General features: G+C 43.2%; 12 non-coding genes across 12 annotated transcripts; all 12 read left to right on the top strand.

The window, feature by feature from the left end:
- The first annotated feature begins 2,676 nt into the window (after positions 1-2,676).
- TRNAS-AGA (transfer RNA serine (anticodon AGA)) lies at positions 2,677-2,758 on the top strand. The gene has a single exon. It is a non-coding gene; the product is annotated as a tRNA-Ser (tRNA).
- A 1,289-nt stretch (positions 2,759-4,047) lies between these two features.
- TRNAH-GUG (transfer RNA histidin (anticodon GUG)) lies at positions 4,048-4,119 on the top strand. Its single transcript has one exon. It is a non-coding gene; the product is annotated as a tRNA-His (tRNA).
- A 1,499-nt stretch (positions 4,120-5,618) lies between these two features.
- On the top strand, positions 5,619-5,700 carry TRNAS-AGA (transfer RNA serine (anticodon AGA)). Its single transcript has one exon. It is a non-coding gene; the product is annotated as a tRNA-Ser (tRNA).
- A 1,289-nt stretch (positions 5,701-6,989) lies between these two features.
- Positions 6,990-7,061, top strand: TRNAH-GUG (transfer RNA histidin (anticodon GUG)). Its single transcript has one exon. It is a non-coding gene; the product is annotated as a tRNA-His (tRNA).
- A 1,498-nt stretch (positions 7,062-8,559) lies between these two features.
- Positions 8,560-8,641, top strand: TRNAS-AGA (transfer RNA serine (anticodon AGA)). Its single transcript has one exon. It is a non-coding gene; the product is annotated as a tRNA-Ser (tRNA).
- A 1,289-nt stretch (positions 8,642-9,930) lies between these two features.
- Positions 9,931-10,002, top strand: TRNAH-GUG (transfer RNA histidin (anticodon GUG)). The gene has a single exon. It is a non-coding gene; the product is annotated as a tRNA-His (tRNA).
- A 1,498-nt stretch (positions 10,003-11,500) lies between these two features.
- TRNAY-AUA (transfer RNA tyrosine (anticodon AUA)) lies at positions 11,501-11,583 on the top strand. Its single transcript has one exon. It is a non-coding gene; the product is annotated as a tRNA-Tyr (tRNA).
- A 1,289-nt stretch (positions 11,584-12,872) lies between these two features.
- TRNAH-GUG (transfer RNA histidin (anticodon GUG)) lies at positions 12,873-12,944 on the top strand. Its single transcript has one exon. It is a non-coding gene; the product is annotated as a tRNA-His (tRNA).
- A 1,498-nt stretch (positions 12,945-14,442) lies between these two features.
- Positions 14,443-14,524, top strand: TRNAS-AGA (transfer RNA serine (anticodon AGA)). The gene has a single exon. It is a non-coding gene; the product is annotated as a tRNA-Ser (tRNA).
- Positions 14,525-15,813: 1,289 nt separating this feature from the next.
- On the top strand, positions 15,814-15,885 carry TRNAH-GUG (transfer RNA histidin (anticodon GUG)). The gene has a single exon. It is a non-coding gene; the product is annotated as a tRNA-His (tRNA).
- A 1,499-nt stretch (positions 15,886-17,384) lies between these two features.
- On the top strand, positions 17,385-17,467 carry TRNAY-AUA (transfer RNA tyrosine (anticodon AUA)). The gene has a single exon. It is a non-coding gene; the product is annotated as a tRNA-Tyr (tRNA).
- A 1,289-nt stretch (positions 17,468-18,756) lies between these two features.
- Positions 18,757-18,828, top strand: TRNAH-GUG (transfer RNA histidin (anticodon GUG)). The gene has a single exon. It is a non-coding gene; the product is annotated as a tRNA-His (tRNA).
- Positions 18,829-25,684: the final 6,856 nt, after the last annotated feature.

The following is a 25,684-nucleotide window of genomic DNA, read 5'->3' as shown; positions in this document are numbered from 1 at the left end:
ATTATTATACCCTGGCTCTCTCGGTCATACCTGTGCATGCACTTGAAACTTACTTTACCAATAAAAGAAGCAAATAGAGAAATAAAATAAAAGTGCTAGCTGGATTAGGCAAACACACTTCATAAAACTGCATTTTCTTTTCTATTCTCCCCCGTGTTACAAGCTTAACTGCTCCCTGTGTAATTTCTCTTAACCTGCTGTTCCTGGGAGAGAATTTCATCTACAAGCTCTTTCTGTGTTTTTTCCTAGTCTTTTCTTTCCCTTTTCTTAGATTTGTAACTGTTCCTTTACGTGCTCTATTTAGGCGCCATTAATCTCATTTGAGCTCCTTGTACCTGCTGCTGTTTTCTCCACACCTCATACTGTCTTTTCCCTCTTTCTCTCTTTCTCTGCGGTTGGTGGCTACTTTCCAAAGCGTCTGATGCCCCAATGTTCCTTCGTCTTGTTGTCAGACGTGAATTTGAAAAGCAACAAAATTAACAAGCCTTTACCACTCACACATGGCAGAAGTTTATACTTTAATTCAATGAGCTAAGAAAAGTGTGTTGTGGGGCCCCTACGAGCCATGGTGCTTGCTTCATCATAATTAGGCATGCAGTCATTAGCCACAGCTCTGATTATGGGTCACTGAGGTCAGTTTCAATAATTCCTCAAAAACCTAACCATGCAGTCCCCCCTAACTGTGTAGTTATCTTGCTTTACTGCTGTTTGTGTGATTAGCTGGGAGGAGCTCACAGCAGCATCCTCCCAATAAAAGTGTAGATGGACCGTTCCTTAACTCTTTCTTGCTTCACATACAGATGGCTTGAGGAGGTACAGGGGAGATGCAGGTCTATTAAACAGAATAGAATATCTGCGCCAGGTGTGTTTCTCGGCATTGGTGTCCCATCACAGGCCCACCAGTGTATGTGTGATCTTTGACTCCTGCCAGTTCACAAGCAGGCGGCCAGGAAACGGTTTCAGCCTATCAACCACTGAGGAGATAAAGCCTTTGTATAAGGAATGAGGAAGCAATGAACATATTCAGCCTATCACAGGAGTAGCCCTGAGTGTTCCGAATTATAATTTCTTCATGTCACTGTACGTTATTGAGCCCAAGTAGCTCGCCGTGATCGTATAGTGGTTAGTACTGTGCGTTGTGGCCGCAGCAACCTCGGTTCGAATCTGAGTCACGGCATTGTGGTTGGCAATGTCACGGCAGTTGGGTTTTTCCTTTACAGAATTCCCAAATGTACCAGTTGTTTTTGTAAAATGTCTATTAAAAACAGATCCTTTTCAATATTTAAACGATCTAACAACAAATTATTCAAACACACATGACTATAAGATGTAGGTATACTGTACTTACTGACATAAATTATCGTTCTTGAACATATTTGCGGTAAGGGGAGCGGAGCTCTCCCCCAGGCCAATCAGAATGCAGATGAATGCAGTTGCAGTTGAGTGACCTGTGTTGTGGCTGTCTACAGGGAATGCACATATGTAGCTGTCTCGCAGCCCAATCCAGACGTCAATCGAAGACAGGTTTCAATGCAAATAGAGCAGTAAGTGCAGAGAAATGCTCACTCTCTAAAAATGGCATTTATACAATAGTAAGATTAAATCCAACCTCACCAGTAGATAGGATTTATCAATAAATAAATAAAGCTTTTCCTCTCTGATATGGAATTACCCCCCAAAAAGTATAAGGGAATACCCAATGCTAACCTATGAGAGGGGCAGACCTCACAGTAGTGAAAAATGTAATAGACTGTTTGATACTACTAGGACATACAAACTACCACAGTACATGTCTTACCTTTTACTTACATAGCATGATGCCCCTAGGACTACCTAGGGCCTACCTTAGGGGTTACTGATATGTAATAAAATTGGAGTTTAAGGCTTGGCAAGTAGTTTTAAATGCCAAGTCGAAGTGGCAGTACACTGCAGCACAGGCACTGCAGTAGCAGGCTTGAGACAGGTTTGAAATGCTATTTCTTTGGGCGGCACAATCAGTCCCTGGGTATATGGTATACCACTTTACAAGGGGCTTTCAAGTAAATTAAATCTGTCAGTCAGGTATACTCCAATTATACACATGATTAGGGAAGAAGCACGTGCACTTCAGCACTGATTAGTAGCGATAAAGTGATCAGAGTCCTAAGGCCAACAAAAAGATACAGCAAAATGCGGAGGTGAAAAGCAATAAGGTGGGGTTGGGACCACCTTAAGAATGCAAGGTCTAACAAAAACGAACTAAGGATAACATGAGTAAAACATCAGGTTTCTCTACAGCATTTGGTGAGACAAGTGGGCCTTCTTTTATCTTCCATAAATGCAATCCTTTCCGGACCCCTTTATTATATAGCTCTTCAAGGAAAAAATATAAAGCACTTACAAAGGAGCCTCAAATACTCAAAGATGGTAGACTTCTTTAATATGGGACATATACTAAAAGCAGCACGAAAACAGAGTGCAATAGGGTCCAAAAAACTTGAGTGACCCATGAGAGTATGCATGCAAGCCTATGGTATTCCAAACTAGAGATATACGCATGCAATTTTTGTTTTTAGGAGAGAATGTGCCTGCTGAAAAAAACCTTATTTTTAAAAAGTGCATTGCAGAATATCAGGAATTTGCTGTGGGACACCTTGAAAACTTGCATACAGATTATGTGCACACACCTTGCAGTCAGTTGTTGTGGCCGAGTGGTTAAGGCGATGGACTAGAAATCCATTAGGGTCTCCCCGCGCAGGTTCGAATCCTGCCGACAACGAGAATCTTTTTAACATCGGCTACAATTTCAGAAGTTAACCTTTAGTATTTCTTCCATGTCAGTTTTATAAATAGGTGGCTTATTTTGGTGTCACTATTGCCATATCACATATTTATTATCGCTCCCCCTTTCATATCTTTGCTATAACTCTCGTCCTTCATTAGCGCTGGTGCAAACGCTTCAAATTATTATACCCTGGCTCTCTCGGTCATACCTGTGCATGCACTTGAAACTTACTTTACCAATAAAAGAAGCAAATAGAGAAATAAAATAAAAGTGCTAGCTGGATTAGGCAAACACACTTCATAAAACTGGATTTTCTTTTCTATTCACCACCGTGTTACAAGCTTAACTGCTCCCTGTTTAATTTCTCTTAACCTGCTGTTCCTGGAAGAGAATTTCATCTACAAGCTCTTTCTCTGTTTTTTCCTAGTCTTTTCTTTCCCTTTTCTTAGATTTGTAACTGTTCCTTTACGTGCTCTATTTAGGCGCCATTAATCTCATTTGAGCTCCTTGTACCTGCTGCTGTTTTCTCCACACCTCATACTGTCTTTTCCCTCTTTCTCTCTTTCTCTGCGGTTGGTGGCTACTTTCCAAAGCGTCTGATGCCCCAATGTTCCTTCGTCTTGTTGTCAGACGTGAATTTGAAAAGCAACAAAATTAACAAGCCTTTACCACTCACACATGGCAGAAGTTTATACTTTAATTCAATGAGCTAAGAAAAGTGTGTTGTGGGGCCCCTACGAGCCATGGTGCTTGCTTCATCATAATTAGGCATGCAGTCATTAGCCACAGCTCTGATTATGGGTCACTGAGGTCAGTTTCAATAATTCCTCAAAAACCTAACCATGCAGTCCCCCTTAACTGTGTAGTTATCTTGCTTTACTGCTGTTTGTGTGATTAGCTGGGAGGAGCTCACGGCAGCATCCTCCCAATAAAAGTGTAGATGGACCGTTCCTTAACTCTTTCTTGCTTCACATACAGATGGCTTGAGGAGGTACAGGGGAGATGCAGGTCTAATAAACAGAATAGAATATCTGCGCCAGGTGTGTTTCTCTGCATTGGTGTCCCATCACAGGCCCACCAGTGTATGTGTGATCTTTGACTCCTGCCAGTTCACAAGCAGGCGGCCAGGAAACGGTTTCAGCCTATCAACCACTGAGGAGATAAAGCCTTGGTATAAGGAATGAGGAAGCAATGAACACATTCAGCCTATCACAGGAGTAGCCCTGAGTGTTCCGAATTATAATTTCTTCATGTCACTGTACGTTATTGAGCCCAAGTAGCTCGCCGTGATCGTATAGTGGTTAGTACTCTGCGTTGTGGCCGCAGTAACCTCGGTTTGAATCCGAGTCACGGCATTGTGGTTGGCAATGTCACGGCAGTTGGGTTTTTCCTTTACAGAATTCCCAAATGTACCAGTTGTTTTTGTAAAATGTCTATTAAAAACAGATCCTTTTCAATATTTAAACGATCTAACAACAAATTATTTAAACACACATGATTATAAGATGTAGGTATACTGTACTTACTGACATAAATTATCGTTCTTGAACATATTTGCGGTAAGGGGAGCGGAGCTCTCCCCCAGGCCAATCAGAATGCAGATGAATGCAGTTGCAGTTGAGTGACCTGTGTTGTGGCTGTCTACAGGGAATGCACATATGTAGCTGTCTCGCAGCCCAATCCAGACGTCAATCGAAGACAGGTTTCAATGCAAATAGAGCAGTAAGTGCAGAGAAATGCTCACTCTCTAAAAATGGCATTTATACAATAGTAAGATTAAATCCAACCTCACCAGTAGATAGGATTTATCAATAAATAAATAAAGCTTCTCCTCTCTGATATGGAATTACCCCCCAAAAAGTATAAGGGAATACCCAATGCTAACCTATGAGAGGGGCAGACCTCACAGTAGTGAAAAATGTAATAGACTGTTTGATACTACTAGGACATACAAACTACCACAGTACATGTCTTACCTTTTACTTACATAGCATGATGCCCCTAGGACTACCTAGGGCCTACCTTAGGGGTTACTGATATGTAATAAAATTGGAGTTTAAGGCTTGGCAAGTAGTTTTAAATGCCAAGTAGAAGTGGCAGTACACTGCAGCACAGGCACTGCAGTAGCAGGCTTGAGACAGGTTTGAAATGCTATTTCTTTGGGCGGCACAATCAGTCCCTGGGTATATGGTATACCACTTTACAAGGGGCTTTCAAGTAAATTAAATCTGTCAGTCAGGTATACTCCAATTATACACATGATTAGGGAAGAAGCACGTGCACTTCAGCACTGATTAGTAGCGATAAAGTGATCAGAGTCCTAAGGCCAACAAAAAGATACAGCAAAATGCAGAGGTGAAAAGCAATAAGGTGGGGTTGGGACCACCTTAAGAATGCAAGGTCTAACAAAAACGAACTAAGGATAACATGAGTAAAACATCAGGTTTCTCTACAGCATTTGGTGAGACAAGTGGGCCTTCTTTTATCTTCCATAAATGCAATCCTTCCCGGACCCCTTTATTATATAGCTCTTCAAGGAAAAAATATAAAGCACTTACAAAGGAGCCTCAAATACTCAAAGATGGTAGACTTCTTTAATATGGGACATATACTAAATGCAGCACAAAAACAGAGTGCAATAGGGTCCAAAAAACTTGAGTGACCCATGAGAGTATGCATGCAAGCCTATGGTATTCCAAACTAGAGATATACGCATGCAATTTTTGTTTTTAGGAGAGAATGTGCCTGCTGAAAAAAACATTATTTTTAAAAAGTGCATTGCAGAATATCAGGAATTTGCTGTGGGACACCTTGAAAACTTGCATACAGATTATGTGCACACACCTTGCAGTCAGTTGTTGTGGCCGAGTGGTTAAGGCGATGGACTAGAAATCCATTAGGGTCTCCCCGCGCAGGTTCGAATCCTGCCGACAACGAGAATCTTTTTAACATCGGCTACAATTTCAGAAGTTAACCTTTAGTATTTCTTCCATGTCAGTTTTATAAATAGGTGGCTTATTTTGGTGTCACTATTGCCATATCACATATTTATTATCGCTCCCCCTTTCATATCTTTGCTATAACTCTCGTCCTTCATTAGCGCTGGTGCAAACGCTTCAAATTATTATACCCTGGCTCTCTCGGTCATACCTGTGCATGCACTTGAAACTTACTTTACCAATAAAAGAAGCAAATAGAGAAATAAAATAAAAGTGCTAGCTGGATTAGGCAAACACACTTCATAAAACTGGATTTTCTTTTCTATTCACCCCTGTGTTACAAGCTTAACTGCTCCCTGTGTAATTTCTCTTAACCTGCTGTTCCTGGAAGAGAATTTCATCTACAAGCTCTTTCTCTGTTTTTTCCTAGTCTTTTCTTTCCCTTTTCTTAGATTTGTAACTGTTCCTTTACGTGCTCTATTTAGGCGCCATTAATCTCATTTGAGCTCCTTGTACCTGCTGCTGTTTTCTCCACACCTCATACTGTCTTTTCCCTCTTTCTCTCTTTCTCTGCGGTTGGTGGCTACTTTCCAAAGCGTCTGATGCCCCAATGTTCCTTCGTCTTGTTGTCAGACGTGAATTTGAAAAGCAACAAAATTAACAAGCCTTTACCACTCACACATGGCAGAAGTTTATACTTTAATTCAATGAGCTAAGAAAAGTGTGTTGTGGGGCCCCTACGAGCCATGGTGCTTGCTTCATCATAATTAGGCATGCAGTCATTAGCCACAGCTCTGATTATGGGTCACTGAGGTCAGTTTCAATAATTCCTCAAAAACCTAACCATGGAGTCCCCCCTAACTGTGTAGTTATCTTGCTTTACTGCTGTTTGTGTGATTAGCTGGGAGGAGCTCACGGCAGCATCCTCCCAATAAAAGTGTAGATGGACCGTTCCTTAACTCTTTCTTGCTTCACATACAGATGGCTTGAGGAGGTACAGGGGAGATGCAGGTCTAATAAACAGAATAGAATATCTGCGCCAGGTGTGTTTCTCTGCATTGGTGTCCCATCACAGGCCCACCAGTGTATGTGTGATCTTTGACTCCTGCCAGTTCACAAGCAGGCGGCCAGGAAACGGTTTCAGCCTATCAACCACTGAGGAGATAAAGCCTTTGTATAAGGAATGAGGAAGCAATGAACACATTCAGCCTATCACAGGAGTAGCCCTGAGTGTTCCGAATTATAATTTCTTCATGTCACTGTACATTATTGAGCCCAAGTAGCTCGCCGTGATCGTATAGTGGTTAGTACTCTGCGTTGTGGCCGCAGCAACCTCGGTTCGAATCCGAGTCACGGCATTGTGGTTGGCAATGTCACGGCAGTTGGGTTTTTCCTTTACAGAATTCCCAAATGTACCAGTTGTTTTTGTAAAATGTCTATTAAAAACAGATCCTTTTCAATATTTAAACGATCTAACAACAAATTATTTAAACACACATGATTATAAGATGTAGGTATACTGTACTTACTGACATAAATTATCGTTCTTGAACATATTTGCGGTACGGGGAGCGGAGCTCTCCCCCAGGCCAATCAGAATGCAGATGAATGCAGTTGCAGTTGAGTGACCTGTGTTGTGGCTGTCTACAGGGAATGCACATATGTAGCTGTCTCGCAGCCCAATCCAGACGTCAATCGAAGACAGGTTTCAATGCAAATAAAGCAGTAAGTGCAGAGAAATGCTCACTCTCTAAAAATGGCATTTATACAATAGTAAGATTAAATCCAACCTCACCAGTAGATAGGATTTATCAATAAATAAATAAAGCTTCTCCTCTCTGATATGGAATTACCCCCCAAAAAGTATAAGGGAATACCCAATGCTAACCTATGAGAGGGGCAGACCTCACAGTAGTGAAAAATGTAATAGACTGTTTGATACTACTAGGACATACAAACTACCACAGTACATGTCTTACCTTTTACTTGCATAGCATGATGCCCCTAGGACTACCTAGGGCCTACCTTAGGGGTTACTGATATGTAATAAAATTGGAGTTTAAGGCTTGGCAAGTAGTTTTAAATGCCAAGTCGAAGTGGCAGTACACTGCAGCACAGGCACTGCAGTAGCAGGCTTGAGACAGGTTTGAAATGCTATTTCTTTGGGCGGCACAATCAGTCCCTGGGTATATGGTATACCACTTTACAAGGGGCTTTCAAGTAAATTAAATCTGTCAGTCAGGTATACTCCAATTATACACATGATTAGGGAAGAAGCACGTGCACTTCAGCACTGATTAGTAGCGATAAAGTGATCAGAGTCCTAAGGCCAACAAAAAGATACAGCAAAATGCGGAGGTGAAAAGCAATAAGGTGGGGTTGGGACCACCTTAAGAATGCAAGGTCTAACAAAAACGAACTAAGGATAACATGAGTAAAACATCAGGTTTCTCTACAGCATTTGGTGAGACAAGTGGGCCTTCTTTTATCTTCCATAAATGCAATCCTTCCCGGACCCCTTTATTATATAGCTCTTCAAGGAAAAATATAAAGCACTTACAAAGGAGCCTCAAATACTCAAAGATGGTAGACTTCTTTAATATGGGACATATACTAAAAGCAGCACGAAAACAGAGTGCAATAGGGTCCAAAAAACTTGAGTGACCCATGAGAGTATGCATGCAAGCCTATGGTATTCCAAACTAGAGATATACGCATGCAATTTTTGTTTTTAGGAGAGAATGTGCCTGCTGAAAAAAACCTTATTTTTAAAAAGTGCATTGCAGAATATCAGGAATTTGCTGTGGGACACCTTGAAAACTTGCATACAGATTATGTGCACACACCTTGCAGTCAGTTGTTGTGGCTGAGTGGTTAAGGCGATGGACTAGAAATCCATTGGGGTCTCCCTGCGCAGGTTCGAATCCTGCCAACAACGAGAATCTTTTTAACATCGGCTACAATTTCAGAAGTTAACCTTTAGTATTTCTTCCATGTCAGTTTTATAAATAGGTGGCTTATTTTGGTGTCACTATTGCCATATCACATATTTATTAGCGCTCCCCCTTTCATATCTTTGCTATAACTCTCGTCCTTCATTAGCGCTGGTGCAAACGCTTCAAATTATTATACCCTGGCTCTCTCGGTCATACCTGTGCATGCACTTGAAACTTACTTTACCAATAAAAGAAGCAAATAGAGAAATAAAATAAAAGTGCTAGCTGGATTAGGCAAACACACTTCATAAAACTGCATTTTCTTTTCTATTCTCCCCCGTGTTACAAGCTTAACTGCTCCCTGTGTAATTTCTCTTAACCTGCTGTTCCTGGAAGAGAATTTCATCTACAAGCTCTTTCTGTGTTTTTTCCTAGTCTTTTCTTTCCCTTTTCTTAGATTTGTAACTGTTCCTTTACGTGCTCTATTTAGGCGCCATTAATCTCATTTGAGCTCCTTGTACCTGCTGCTGTTTTCTCCACACCTCATACTGTCTTTTCCCTCTTTCTCTCTTTCTCTGCGGTTGGTGGCTACTTTACAAAGCGTCTGATGCCCCAATGTTCCTTCGTCTTGTTGTCAGACGTGAATTTGAAAAGCAACAAAATTAACAAGCCTTTACCACTCACACATGGCAGAAGTTTATACTTTAATTCAATGAGCTAAGAAAAGTGTGTTGTGGGGCCCCTACGAGCCATGGTGCTTGCTTCATCATAATTAGGCATGCAGTCATTAGCCACAGCTCTGATTATGGGTCACTGAGGTCAGTTTCAATAATTCCTCAAAAACCTAACCATGCAGTCCCCCCTAACTGTGTAGTTATCTTGCTTTACTGCTGTTTGTGTGATTAGCTGGGAGGAGCTCACGGCAGCATCCTCCCAATAAAAGTGTAGATGGACCGTTCCTTAACTCTTTCTTGCTTCACATACAGATGGCTTGAGGAGGTACAGGGGAGATGCAGGTCTAATAAACAGAATAGAATATCTGCGCCAGGTGTGTTTCTCTGCATTGGTGTCCCATCACAGGCCCACCAGTGTATGTGTGATCTTTGACTCCTGCCAGTTCACAAGCAGGCGGCCAGGAAACGGTTTCAGCCTATCAACCACTGAGGAGATAAAGCCTTTGTATAATGAATGAGGAAGCAATGAACACATTCAGCCTATCACAGGAGTAGCCCTGAGTGTTCCGAATTATAATTTCTTCATGTCACTGTACGTTATTGAGCCCAAGTAGCTCGCCGTGATCGTATAGTGGTTAGTACTCTGCGTTGTGGCCGCAGTAACCTCGGTTCGAATCCGAGTCACGGCATTGTGGTTGGCAATGTCACGGTAGTTGGGTTTTTCCTTTACAGAATTCCCAAATGTACCAGTTGTTTTTGTAAAATGTCTATTAAAAACAGATCCTTTTCAATATTTAAACGATCTAACAACAAATTATTTAAACACACATGATTATAAGATGTAGGTATACTGTACTTACTGACATAAATTATCGTTCTTGAACATATTTGCGGTAAGGGGAGCGGAGCTCTCCCCCAGGCCAATCAGAATGCAGATGAATGCAGTTGCAGTTGAGTGACCTGTGTTGTGGCTGTCTACAGGGAATGCACATATGTAGCTGTCTCGCAGCCCAATCCAGACGTCAATCGAAGACAGGTTTCAATGCAAATAGAGCAGTAAGTGCAGAGAAATGCTCACTCTCTAAAAATTGCATTTATACAATAGTAAGATTAAATCCAACCTCACCAGTAGATAGGATTTATCAAAAATAAATAAAGCTTCTCCTCTCTGATATGGAATTACCCCCCAAAAAGTATAAGGGAATACCCAATGCTAACCTATGAGAGGGGCAGACCTCACAGTAGTGAAAAATGTAATAGACTGTTTGATACTACTAGGACATACAAACTACCACAGTACATGTCTTACCTTTTACTTACATAGCATGATGCCCCTAGGACTACCTAGGGCCTACCTTATGGGTTACTGATATGTAATAAAATTGGAGTTTAAGGCTTTGCAAGTAGTTTTAAATGCCAAGTCGAAGTGGCAGTACACTGCAGCACAGGCACTGCAGTAGCAGGCTTGAGACAGGTTTGAAATGCTATTTCTTTGGGCGGCACAATCAGTCCCTGGGTATATGGTATACCACTTTACAAGGGGCTTTCAAGTAAATTTAATCTGTCAGTCAGGTATACTCCAATTATACACATGATTAGGGAAGAAGCACGTGCACTTCAGCACTGATTAGTAGCGATAAAGTGATCAGAGTCCTAAGGCCAACAAAAAGATACAGCAAAATGCGGAGGTGAAAAGCAATAAGGTGGGGTTGGGACCACCTTAAGAATGCAAGGTCTAACAAAAACGAACTAAGGATAACATGAGTAAAACATCAGGTTTCTCTACAGCATTTGGTAAGACAAGTGGGCCTTCTTTTATCTTCCATAAATGCAATCCTTCCCGGACCCCTTTATTATATAGCTCTTCAAGGAAAAAATATAAAGCACTTACAAAGGAGCCTCAAATACTCAAAGATGGTAGACTTCTTTAATATGGGACATATACTAAAAGCAGCATGAAAACAGAGTGCAATAGGGTCCAAAAAACTTGAGTGACCCATGAGAGTATGCATGCAAGCCTATGGTATTCCAAACTAGAGATATACGCATGCAATTTTTGTTTTTAGGAGAGAATGTGCCTGCTGAAAAAAACCTTATTTTTAAAAAGTGCATTGCAGAATATCAGGAATTTGCTGTGGGACACCTTGAAAACTTGCATACAGATTATGTGCACACACCTTGCAGTCAGTTGTTGTGGCCGAGTGGTTAAGGCGATGGACTATAAATCCATTGGGGTCTCCCCCGCGCAGGTTCGAATCCTGCCGACAACGAGAATCTTTTTAACATCGGCTACAATTTCAGAAGTTAACCTTTAGTATTTCTTCCATGTCAGTTTTATAAATAGGTGGCTTATTTTGGTGTCACTATTGCCATATCACATATTTATTAGCGCTCCCCCTTTCATATCTTTGCTATAACTCTCGTCCTTCATTAGCGCTGGTGCAAACGCTTCAAATTATTATACCCTGGCTCTCTCGGTCATACCTGTGCATGCACTTGAAACTTACTTTACCAATAAAAGAAGCAAATAGAGAAATAAAATAAAAGTGCTAGCTGGATTAGGCAAACACACTTCATAAAACTGCATTTTCTTTTCTATTCTCCCCCGTGTTACAAGCTTAACTGCTCCCTGTGTAATTTCTCTTAACCTGCTGTTCCTGGAAGAGAATTTCATCTACAAGCTCTTTCTGTGTTTTTTCCTAGTCTTTTCTTTCCCTTTTCTTAGATTTGTAACTGTTCCTTTACGTGCTCTATTTAGGCGCCATTAATCTCATTTGAGCTCCTTGTACCTGCTGCTGTTTTCTCCACACCTCATACTGTCTTTTCCCTCTTTCTCTCTTTCTCTGCGGTTGGTGGCTACTTTCCAAAGCGTCTGATGCCCCAATGTTCCTTCGTCTTGTTGTCAGACGTGAATTTGAAAAGCAACAAAATTAACAAGCCTTTACCACTCACACATGGCAGAAGTTTATACTTTAATTCAATGAGCTAAGAAAAGTGTGTTGTGGGGCCCCTACGAGCCATGGTGCTTGCTTCATCATAATTAGGCATGCAGTCATTAGCCACAGCTCTGATTATGGGTCACTGAGGTCAGTTTCAATAATTCCTCAAAAACCTAACCATGCAGTCCCCCCTAACTGTGTAGTTATCTTGCTTTACTGCTGTTTGTGTGATTAGCTGGGAGGAGCTCACTGCAGCATCCTCCCAATAAAAGTGTAGATGGACCGTTCCTTAACTCTTTCTTGCTTCACATACAGATGGCTTGAGGAGGTACAGGGGAGATGCAGGTCTAATAAACAGAATAGAATATCTGCGCCAGGTGTGTTTCTCTGCATTGGTGTCCCATCACAGGCCCACCAGTGTATGTGTGATCTTTGACTCCTGCCAGTTCACAAGCAGGCGGCCAGGAAACGGTTTCAGCCTATCAACCACTGAGGAGATAAAGCCTTTGTATAATGAATGAGGAAGCAATGAACACATTCAGCCTATCACAGGAGTAGCCCTGAGTGTTCCGAATTATAATTTCTTCATGTCACTGTACGTTATTGAGCCCAAGTAGCTCGCCGTGATCGTATAGTGGTTAGTACTCTGCGTTGTGGCCGCAGTAACCTCGGTTCGAATCCGAGTCACGGCATTGTGGTTGGCAATGTCACGGCAGTTGGGTTTTTCCTTTACAGAATTCCCAAATGTACCAGTTGTTTTTGTAAAATGTCTATTAAAAACAGATCCTTTTCAATATTTAAACGATCTAACAACAAATTATTTAAACACACATGATTATAAGATGTAGGTATACTGTACTTACTGACATAAATTATCGTTCTTGAACATATTTGCGGTAAGGGGAGCGGAGCTCTCCCCCAGGCCAATCAGAATGCAGATGAATGCAGTTGCAGTTGAGTGACCTGTGTTGTGGCTGTCTACAGGGAATGCACATATGTAGCTGTCTCGCAGCCCAATCCAGACGTCAATCGAAGACAGGTTTCAATGCAAATAGAGCAGTAAGTGCAGAGAAATGCTCACTCTCTAAAAATTGCATTTATACAATAGTAAGATTAAATCCAACCTCACCAGTAGATAGGATTTATCAAAAATAAATAAAGCTTCTCCTCTCTGATATGGAATTACCCCCCAAAAAGTATAAGGGAATACCCAATGCTAACCTATGAGAGGGGCAGACCTCACAGTAGTGAAAAATGTAATAGACTGTTTGATACTACTAGGACATACAAACTACCACAGTACATGTCTTACCTTTTACTTACATAGCATGATGCCCCTAGGACTACCTAGGGCCTACCTTAGGGGTTACTGATATGTAATAAAATTGGAGTTTAAGGCTTTGCAAGTAGTTTTAAATGCCAAGTCGAAGTGGCAGTACACTGCAGCACAGGCACTGCAGTAGCAGGCTTGAGACAGGTTTGAAATGCTATTTCTTTGGGCGGCACAATCAGTCCCTGGGTATATGGTATACCACTTTACAAGGGGCTTTCAAGTAAATTTAATCTGTCAGTCAGGTATACTCCAATTATACACATGATTAGGGAAGAAGCACGTGCACTTCAGCACTGATTAGTAGCGATAAAGTGATCAGAGTCCTAAGGCCAACAAAAAGATACAGCAAAATGCGGAGGTGAAAAGCAATAAGGTGGGGTTGGGACCACCTTAAGAATGCAAGGTCTAACAAAAACGAACTAAGGATAACATGAGTAAAACATCAGGTTTCTCTACAGCATTTGGTGAGACAAGTGGGCCTTCTTTTATCTTCCATAAATGCAATCCTTCCCGGACCCCTTTATTATATAGCTCTTCAAGGAAAAAATATAAAGCACTTACAAAGGAGCCTCAAATACTCAAAGATGGTAGACTTCTTTAATATGGGACATATACTAAAAGCAGCATGAAAACAGAGTGCAATAGGGTCCAAAAAACTTGAGTGACCCATGAGAGTATGCATGCAAGCCTATGGTATTCCAAACTAGAGATATACGCATGCAATTTTTGTTTTTAGGAGAGAATGTGCCTGCTGAAAAAAACCTTATTTTTAAAAAGTGCATTGCAGAATATCAGGAATTTGCTGTGGGACACCTTGAAAACTTGCATACAGATTATGTGCACACACCTTGCAGTCAGTTGTTGTGGCCGAGTGGTTAAGGCGATGGACTAGAAATCCATTGGGGTCTCCCTGCGCAGGTTCGAATCCTGCCAACAACGAGAATCTTTTTAACATCGGCTACAATTTCAGAAGTTAACCTTTAGTATTTCTTCCATGTCAGTTTTATAAATAGGTGGCTTATTTTGGTGTCACTATTGCCATATCACATATTTATTAGCGCTCCCCCTTTCATATCTTTGCTATAACTCTCGTCCTTCATTAGCGCTGGTGCAAACGCTTCAAATTATTATACCCTGGCTCTCTCGGTCATACCTGTGCATGCACTTGAAACTTACTTTACCAATAAAAGAAGCAAATAGAGAAATAAAATAAAAGTGCTAGCTGGATTAGGCAAACACACTTCATAAAACTGCATTTTCTTTTCTATTCTCCCCCGTGTTACAAGCTTAACTGCTCCCTGTGTAATTTCTCTTAACCTGCTGTTCCTGGAAGAGAATTTCATCTACAAGCTCTTTCTGTGTTTTTTCCTAGTCTTTTCTTTCCCTTTTCTTAGATTTGTAACTGTTCCTTTACGTGCTCTATTTAGGCGCCATTAATCTCATTTGAGCTCCTTGTACCTGCTGCTGTTTTCTCCACACCTCATACTGTCTTTTCCCTCTTTCTCTCTTTCTCTGCGGTTGGTGGCTACTTTCCAAAGCGTCTGATGCCCCAATGTTCCTTCGTCTTGTTGTCAGACGTGAATTTGAAAAGCAACAAAATTAACAAGCCTTTACCACTCACACATGGCAGAAGTTTATACTTTAATTCAATGAGCTAAGAAAAGTGTGTTGTGGGGCCCCTACGAGCCATGGTGCTTGCTTCATCATAATTAGGCATGCAGTCATTAGCCACAGCTCTGATTATGGGTCACTGAGGTCAGTTTCAATAATTCCTCAAAAACCTAACCATGCAGTCCCCCCTAACTGTGTAGTTATCTTGCTTTACTGCTGTTTGTGTGATTAGCTGGGAGGAGCTCACGGCAGCATCCTCCCAATAAAAGTGTAGATGGACCGTTCCTTAACTCTTTCTTGCTTCACATACAGATGGCTTGAGGAGGTACAGGGGAGATGCAGGTCTAATAAACAGAATAGAATATCTGCGCCAGGTGTGTTTCTCTGCATTGGTGTCCCATCACAGGCCCACCAGTGTATGTGTGATCTTTGACTCCTGCCAGTTCAGAAGCAGGCGGCCAGGAAACGGTTTCAGCCTATCAACCACTGAGGAGATAAAGCCTTTGTATAATGAATGAGGAAGCAATGAACACATTCAGCCTATCACAGGAGTAGCCCTGAGTGTTCCGAATTATAATTTCTTCATGTCACTGTATGTTATTGAGCCCAAGTAGCTCGCCGTGATCGTATAGTGGTTAGTACTCTGCGTTGTGGCCGCAGTAACCTCGGTTCGAATCCGAGTCACGGCATTGTGGTTGGCAACGTCACGGCAGTTGGGTTTTTCCTTTACAGAACTCCCAAATGTACCAGTTGTTTTTGTAAAATGTCTATTAAAAACAGATCCTTTTCAATATTTAAACGATCTAACAACAAATTATTTAAACACACATGATTATAAGATGTAGGTATACTGTACTTACTGACATAAATTATCGTTCTTGAACATATTTGCGGTAAGGGGAGCGGAGCTCTCCCCCAGGCCAATCAGAATGCAGATGAATGCAGTTGCAGTTGAGTGACCTGTGTTGTGGCTGTCTACAGGGAATGCACATATGTAGCTGTCTCGCAGCCCAATCCAGACGTCAATCGAAGACAGGTTTCAATGCAAATAGAGCAGTAAGTGCAGAGAAATGCTCACTCTCTAAAAATGGCATTTATACAATAGTAAGATTAAATCCAACCTCACCAGTAGATAGGATTTATCAATAAATAAATAAAGCTTCTCCTCTCTGATATGGAATTACCCCCCAAAAAGTATAAGGGAATACCCAATGCTAACCTATGAGAGGGGCAGACCTCACAGTAGTGAAAAATGTAATAGACTGTTTGATACTACTAGGACATACAAACTACCACAGTACATGTCTTACCTTTTACTTACATAGCATGATGCCCCTAGGACTACCTAGGGCCTACCTTAGGGGTTACTGATATGTAATAAAATTGGAGTTTAAGGCTTTGCAAGTAGTTTTAAATGCCAAGTCGAAGTGGCAGTACACTGCAGCACAGGCACTGCAGTAGCAGGCTTGAGACAGGTTTGAAATGCTATTTCTTTGGGCGGCACAATCAGTCCCTGGGTATATGGTATACCACTCTACAAGGGGCTTTCAAGTAAATTAAATCTGTCAGTCAGGTATACTCCAATTATACACATGATTAGGGAAGAAGCACGTGCACTTCAGCACTGATTAGTAGCGATAAAGTGATCAGAGTCCTAAGGCCAACAAAAAGATACAGCAAAATGCGGAGGTGAAAAGCAATAAGGTGGGGTTGGGACCACCTTAAGAATGCAAGGTCTAACAAAAACGAACTAAGGATAACATGAGTAAAACATCAGGTTTCTCTACAGCATTTGGTGAGACAAGTGGGCCTTCTTTTATCTTCCATAAATGCAATCCTTCCCGGACCCCTTTATTATATAGCTCTTCAAGGAAAAAATATAAAGCACTTACAAAGGAGCCTCAAATACTCAAAGATGGTAGACTTCTTTAATATGGGACATATACTAAAAGCAGCATGAAAACAGAGTGCAATAGGGTCCAAAAAACTTGAGTGACCCATGAGAGTATGCATGCAAGCCTATGGTATTCCAAACTAGAGATATACGCATGCAATTTTTGTTTTTAGGAGAGAATGTGCCTGCTGAAAAAAACCTTATTTTTAAAAAGTGCATTGCAGAATATCAGGAATTTGCTGTGGGACACCTTGAAAACTTGCATACAGATTATATGCACACACCTTGCAGTCAGTTGTTGTGGCCGAGTGGTTAAGGCGATGGACTATAAATCCATTGGGGTCTCCCCCGCGCAGGTTCGAATCCTGCCGACAACGAGAATCTTTTTAACATCGGCTACAATTTCAGAAGTTAACCTGTAGTATTTCTTCCATGTCAGTTTTATAAATAGGTGGCTTATTTTGGTGTCACTATTGCCATATCACATATTTATTATCGCTCCCCCTTTCATATCTTTGCTATAACTCTCGTCCTTCATTAGCGCTGGTGCAAACGCTTCAAATTATTATACCCTGGCTCTCTCGGTCATACCTGTGCATGCACTTGAAACTTACTTTACCAATAAAAGAAGCAAATAGAGAAATAAAATAAAAGTGCTAGCTGGATTAGGCAAACACACTTCATAAAACTGCATTTTCTTTTCTATTCTCCCCCGTGTTACAAGCTTAACTGCTCCCTGTGTAATTTCTCTTAACCTGCTGTTCCTGGAAGAGAATTTCATCTACAAGCTCTTTCTGTGTTTTTTCCTAGTCTTTTCTTTCCCTTTTCTTAGATTTGTAACTGTTCCTTTACGTGCTCTATTTCGGCGCCATTAATCTCATTTGAGCTCCTTGTACCTGCTGCTGTTTTCTCCACACCTCATACTGTCTTTTCCCTCTTTCTCTCTTTCTCTGCGGTTGGTGGCTACTTTCCAAAGCGTCTGATGCCCCAATGTTCCTTCGTCTTGTTGTCAGACGTGAATTTGAAAAGCAACAAAATTAACAAGCCTTTACCACTCACACATGGCAGAAGTTTATACTTTAATTCAATGAGCTAAGAAAAGTGTGTTGTGAGGCCCCTACGAGCCATGGTGCTTGCTTCATCATAATTAGGCATGCAGTCATTAGCCACAGCTCTGATTATGGGTCACTGAGGTCAGTTTCAATAATTCCTAAAAAACCTAACCATGCAGTCCCCCCTAACTGTGTAGTTATCTTGCTTTACTGCTGTTTGTGTGATTAGCTGGGAGGAGCTCACGGCAGCATCCTCCCAATAAAAGTGTAGATGGACCGTTCCTTAACTCTTTCTTGCTTCACATACAGATGGCTTGAGGAGGTACAGGGGAGATGCAGGTCTAATAAACAGAATAGAATATCTGCGCCAGGTGTGTTTCTCTGCATTGGTGTCCCATCACAGGCCCACCAGTGTATGTGTGATCTTTGACTCCTGCCAGTTCACAAGCAGGCGGCCAGGAAACGGTTTCAGCCTATCAACCACTGAGGAGATAAAGCCTTTGTATAAGGAATGAGGAAGCAATGAACACATTCAGCCTATCACAGGAGTAGCCCTGAGTGTTCCGAATTATAATTTCTTCATGTCACTGTACATTATTGAGCCCAAGTAGCTCGCCGTGATCGTATAGTGGTTAGTACTATGCGTTGTGGCCGCAGCAACCTCGGTTCGAATCCGAGTCACGGCATTGTGGTTGGCAATGTCACGGCAGTTGGGTTTTTCCTTTACAGAATTCCCAAATGTACCAGTTGTTTTTGTAAAATGTCTATTAAAAACAGATCCTTTTCAATATTTAAACGATCTAACAACAAATTATTTAAACACACATGATTATAAGATGTAGGTATACTGTACTTACTGACATAAATTATCGTTCTTGAACATATTTGCGGTAAGGGGAGCGGAGCTCTCCCCCAGGCCAATCAGAATGCAGATGAATGCAGTTGCAGTTGAGTGACCTGTGTTGTGGCTGTCTACAGGGAATGCACATATGTAGCTGTCTCGCAGCCCAATCCAGACGTCAATCGAAGACAGGTTTCAATGCAAATAGAGCAGTAAGTGCAGAGAAATGCTCACTCTCTAAAAATGGCATTTATACAATAGTAAGATTAAATCCAACCTCACCAGTAGATAGGATTTATCAATAAATAAATAAAGCTTCTCCTCTCTGATATTGAATTACCCCCCAAAAAGTATAAGGGAATACCCAATGCTAACCTATGAGAGGGGCAGACCTCACAGTAGTGAAAAATGTAATAGACTGTTTGATACTACTAGGAAATACAAACTACCACAGTACATGTCTTACCTTTTACTTACATAGCATGATGCCCCTAGGACTACCTAGGGCCTACCTTAGGGGTTACTGATATGTAATAAAATTGGAGTTTAAGGCTTGGCAAGTAGTTTTAAATGCCAAGTCGAAGTGGCAGTACACTGCAGCACAGGCACTGCAGTAGCAGGCTTGAGACAAGTTTGAAATGCTATTTCTTTGGGCGGCACAATCAGTCCCTGGGTATATGGTATACCACTTTACAAGGGGCTTTCAAGTAAATTAAATCTGTCAGTCAGGTATACTCCAATTATACACATGATTAGGGAAGAAGCACGTGCACTTCAGCACTGATTAGTAGCGATAAAGTGATCAGAGTCCTAAGGCCAACAAAAAGATACAGCAAAATGCGGAGGTGAAAAGCAATAAGGTGGGGTTGGGACCACCTTAAGAATGCAAGGTCTAACAAAAACGAATTAAGGATAACATGAGTAAAACATCAGGTTTCTCTACAGCATTTGGTGAGACAAGTGGGCCTTCTTTTATCTTCCATAAATGCAATCCTTCCCGGACCCCTTTATTATATAGCTCTTCAAGGAAAAAATATAAAGCACTTACAAAGGAGCCTCAAATACTCAAAGATGGTAGACCTCTTTAATATGGGACATATACTAAAAGCAGCACGAAAACAGAGTGCAATAGGGTCCAAAAAACTTGAGTGACCCATGAGAGTATGCATGCAAGCCTATGGTATTCCAAACTAGAGATATACGCATGCAATTTTTGTTTTTAGGAGAGAATGTGCCTGCTGAAAAAAACCTTATTTTTAAAAAGTGCATTGCAGAATATCAGGAATTTGCTGTGGGACACCTTGAAAACTTGCATACAGATTATGTGCACACACCTTTGAGTCAGTTGTTGTGGCCGAGTGGTTAAGGCGATGGACTAGAAATCCATTGGGGTCTCCCCGCGCAGGCTCGAATCCTGCGGACAACGAGAATCTTTTTAACATCGGCTACAATTTCAGAAGTTAACCTTTAGTATTTCTTCCATGTCAGTTTTATAAATAGGTGGCTTATTTTGGTGTCACTATTGCCATATCACATATTTATTATCGCTCCCCCTTTCATATCTTTGCTATAACTCTCGTCCTTCATTAGCGCTGGTGCAAACGCTTCAAATTATTATACCCTGGCTCTCTCGGTCATACCTGTGCATGCACTTGAAACTTACTTTACCAATAAAAGAAGCAAATAGAGAAATAAAATAAAAGTGCTAGCTGGATTAGGCAAACACACTTCATAAAACTGCATTTTCTTTTCAATTCTCCCCCGTGTTACAAGCTTAACTGCTCCCTGTGTAATTTCTCTTAACCTGCTGTTCCTGGAAGAGAATTTCATCTACAAGCTCTTTCTGTGTTTTTTCCTAGTCTTTTCTTTCCCTTTTCTTAGATTTGTAACTGTTCCTTTACGTGCTCTATTTAGGCGCCATTAATCTCATTTGAGCTCCTTGTACCTGCTGCTGTTTTCTCCACACCTCATACTGTCTTTTCCCTCTTTCTCTCTTTCTCTGCGGTTGGTGGCTACTTTCCAAAGCGTCTGATGCCCCAATGTTCCTTCGTCTTGTTGTCAGACGTGAATTTGAAAAGCAACAAAATAAACAAGCCTTTACCACTCACACATGGCAGAAGTTTATACTTTAATTCAATGAGCTAAGAAAAGTGTGTTGTGGGGCCCCTGTGAGAAGGTGGCCTGATATGCAGTGCTCACTATTCTAGTGAACACTATGTATCAGTCCAGCAACCCTTATTGATGATTGGTTGTAAGTCAACCTTATAGACCAGCTATCCTAGTAGCGTGGATACGAGCAGTCTAAGGCTAAAGACTCGAGAGGGCGTGTTAAGCCAGCTGTTATACCACACATATACCCCTTGAACACCAAGTGAAAGGACACCACACAAGTGTTATGAAAATAAACAGTTATTTATTAAGAATCACAACAGCCCTGTACTCTTTATGAGGACAGGGTACTAAGCACAAACCAAAACTCTTACAAAAATACTTAAGTTAGCACAGTATATACAAATGCCCGAGGGGCACGGAAAACCATATACTTGAAAAGTGGAATGCGAAATTACTAGCAGGTAAGTACAGTACTAATAGGCTTTGGAATCGCTAGGACTTGACTATAGAATCGTTAGATTACTTCTGGGAGACCCAGGGGACTCGGGTGCAGTGTGTGCACTCTCACGCGAGATGCGGGACAAAGTCTATGGTAGCTAGAAATTGCAAAGTTAGTGTTCTCGGGCGAACCCGACCTGGTAGGGAGAAAACGAAAGTAGATTCTGACCCTTGGATAGTGAGGCTATGCTGGGGCACCGAAATGCCGAAGTTACCTAGCCCAGGGGCTGCAGCTGCATAGGACTCAAAAGACGTCGGGAATCCTCGTTGACGGACCAGGAGCCTGGAAGAAAGAAGTTGCTGGCAGGCGACCAGTGAAGAAAGTTCGGTGGATCCAAGCCTGGATCGATGGAAGATGACACCTGAAAGCAGAGGGGACCAAGTTCGAGACTACTAGCCAGTAGTCAGTGGGCACCAGGTGGGCACCGGATGGTAGCCACCTCGATTAGGTGAGTGGGTGACGCTGTGCTCGAAGATCTCACGGACCAGGAGGTGTTGTCGGCGACCAGGAAGGAGGATCGAGCTGTCCCATGAAGATAGAAGCTGTCGGCGTCGCTGGACCCAGGATTGGGCAACAAAGCCTTGGCAAATTCAAGCCCACGCGGTGGACCTAAAATGGCGTCTGGAGTGGACCAGGAGGGTCCGGGGTGCCTCTCTTCAAGAAGGAAGCAAGGGCCAGTCTCGAGTAACCAGACCAGCAGCAGTGATGTCGTCGGGCGTCGTTCAGAAGGCCACAAGCCAGCCGGCTAGTAGCCAAACAACGCGGTGCACAGCAAACAGCAGAAGGGCGCCACGCAGATCGTGGAGATGCAGGGAGGCTGACCTTGGGTGCTGGAGCTGCGCAGGGTCGGGGCTTCTCGGACCCCAAAGCACTCACCAGTGGAGGACACGGTGGGCTTGTTGTAAAGATGTCGTGCAGTCTTGGCGATCGTCGGTCCCTCGAGGTCTCGTCGCACTCACGGTTCTCAGCTTTGCTGTAGAGGTGAGTAGAGGTCAGAGGTGCCAGGGAAGCCGGGTCTCGTTGAGCTGGGTCGTCGGATTCGTGATGAAGGACTTGCAGCAGACCGCAGTGCTCTTTAGGATGGTGCCTGCGGATGCAGGGTGACTACTCCTTAGCCACAAGGGAGAATCTTGATGAAGAAATCTTGAAGTCCTTTCGCAGAAAGTCGTGTCTTGATTCCAAAGATGATCTAATTTGAACAGGGGGCCCGCTCCCATCTTTATACTAGAAAAGGGGGCTGACCCGGTGACTAGGTCCTGCCTATGGGTGGGACTAGGAGGGGGGTGGTTACACCCCTCTCCCCTGCTGGACTTCCCCAGGCCAGGGGCTGGTGTGCCCCTGGAACTGGTTCTGACTGGCCTATGCGTAGTGAGCACCGGGGTGCCACTCAGCAGTCACCTTCCTGAAAAGCCCTGCCTACCCAGGATACACAAAACCCTGTCTGGGATGGTGCTAGCACCGCCCCGGACAGGAAACCCTTTGTCCAAGCCTCCCTCGCTGGAAGGACTCCCAGCAGCAGGAGGTCAGACTCGTGTCTGTGGTGGCAGCATCCATTTTGTGGAGCTGAGGCTTTAGTTAACTTTAACCGGGGTTCACAGTTACATACATGTCGTGTCCCTCTAGAAGGGTGGAATGCTAACCCCGTCGCCAGAATTGGCGAGGGGTTAGTATTCCAATTCGTATGACACCTTACTCGACATGTTTTGATAAAGCAATACCAAAGTTGGCATTTAACTGCGAGGATTATAATGCACTTAAGAGTATATGGTATGCGATATCATGGAACAGCTATTAGGACTTGGTTCCGCAAGCTGCAGACGGGCTCAGCTCATGCCAGAGCACCATCTCACACGATTCCAAGCACTCTGCCTTCAGGATTGTCAAGGCCTGCCATAGGAGTGACTGATAGGAATCTGTGTGTCCATTTTAGGGTTAGGTATAGGTATACTACACCTACAGCAAAGGGTGATTACACGACTTTGCCCCAGCTGTCATGCAGCCAGTTGTGTCAAATTTAGGAGGCCAGCCAGGGGTGGCATAATACATGCTGCAGCCCCTGGCAGCCCTGGGTACACCTATGCCCTGAGTTACAGGGTCTGATAAGGTGGCCCAGTACCAATTGGAAATGTACCTAGGGTACATGGAATCCATTTTAAAGAGAGAGCAGTAGGCCTGGGGTCCCGATTGGCAGGGTCCCAGGTCGACTATGTCCAAAACCAGCTAAAACACAGGGCAAAAAGTTGGGGGCAACCATAGTCAGGATGTACCTTCCTACACAACCCCCCCCCAAACGAAAGGAGATAAGGCTATCCTTGTCCAGGTAAGCCTCTATTACCTAAGTGGCCATATAAGGAAGGACCAGCTCTGGCTTGGTTTCCCCCTGTGTCATGGTCCACTAGGCAACCCCTCACCCTAAGGGTATCTGAGGGTCTCCACCATAGGGAATCTCTGCCTTTGGTGTGTCTTGGGAAAGAAGAAGGCTGATGCTGGGATGGAGTACTGAAGTGAGGCTCCTCTACCTTTGGGCTCAACTTCCTCCAATCACCATTCATCATGTGTGCCTTTCTTTCTTTAGCTGAGATGCACTGAGCTCTCGGGGTCAGCCTCTGGCTACCTAAAGCTGGAGGCTGAGTCCCTCTGTTTGGCTTACTGGAGGGACAGGTCAGGTCTGGGGTTTTTAGGCCCCATGTTTGGCTGTGCCCAACAGTGTCCAGCTGTGGGAGTTCCCTAACTACTTTTAAGGGGGATCCCTCAGGAGTCTGTTCTATTTTCACTTGGCTAGGTTTACCAGCTTCAGTGATCCTAATCTGCTGATTAAGGGGTTCTTTTGGACAGGGGGCCCTTTGGGGTCCACCACTGGCCTCCCTGATCTCTTCAGCCCTGGGCTGACTGAGGCAGGGTAGAGAGGGGCAGGTTACCTGCTCCAGACTGGGTCCCACCTGGGAAGGGTCCACTGCCATCAGGGGCTCTGCCAGGCTAGGCCTGACTACCTCTGGGGCAGTTCCTTCAACAGGGGTAGAGTCAGTTCCCTGAGGAGGCTGGCTCTCACCTAGTGTCTGGGAGGGGGAAGACTCTTCTTCCTCCTCAATGCTCTCTGTTTGAGTGGAGTGATCCATTGTTTCAGGCTTCACAACCTCACTATCTGTTTGAGTGGAGGCTGAGACCATTTCAACCTTGCCAACCTTTTCAGGAGGGCACTCAGTTTGTGTTTGGGCTGTGACTGTCACAGTCCTCCTATCCTGCTCTGGAAAGTCTGTCTGAGCCTGGGCAGTGGCTACCACTGCCCTTCCAACCTTTTCAGGGAGGAATGGTGCTTGGACTGGGGCTGTAGCTATTACTGCCCCACTAACCTGTCTGGATAGGCCTATCATTCTGGAGTGAGTTTCTTGTTCCACCTCAGCCCATGCTGAGAGTTCCAGGTCATTCCCCAGTAAGCAATCTACAGGTAGGTTATCTGTCACTGCCACTCTCATGGGCCCTGTGACATTACCCCAGCTGAGCTTGACTACTGCCATGGGATGCCTTCGCTTCACTCCATGAATGTCTGTCACCTGATAAGTAAAACCAGGGGTCAGTTGAGCAGAGGGGACCAGATGGTCACTCACCATGGTGAGGCTGGCCCCTGTGTCTCTGAATGCTTCAACTTTCTGACCATTCAATAAAACTTCTTGTCTATACTTTCCCAAAATGTGGGGTCCAGTAGTGAAGTTGGCAAACCCCATGCCAGTCTCACAGACAAGAGTGTGGTCAGGGAACTTGGCTAGGCCATAGTCCTCCTGATTGCCCAAAGTAATGCCCACCACATTCTTGGGGGCACTCCCACCACCTGGGGGATTACCACTAGTGGTAACAGGAGGTTTAGGAGTATTACCTGGGGGTATATTTCCCTTATTACCATTTTTAGGGCAACTGGCATCACTTTTGTAATGACCCACCTGTTTACAGGTATGGCAATAAGGTTTCTTCTGTTCTGAAGGAGTGTTCTGGGACCCACCACCCTTGTTGGAGTTTTGGGGCCCTTGGGAAGTCTTCTCTGTGGATTTATCCCCACCCTTCTCTTGAGGCTTGGTTGATTCCTTTTTCTGGTCAC

This window comes from Lissotriton vulgaris, chromosome 1_1, assembly GCF_964263255.1.
Source record: "Lissotriton vulgaris chromosome 1_1, aLisVul1.2, whole genome shotgun sequence".
Lineage (NCBI taxonomy): Eukaryota > Metazoa > Chordata > Amphibia > Caudata > Salamandridae > Lissotriton > Lissotriton vulgaris.
Note: the sequence above shows the minus strand (reverse complement) of the source record. Positions and strands in the feature narration are given on the sequence as shown.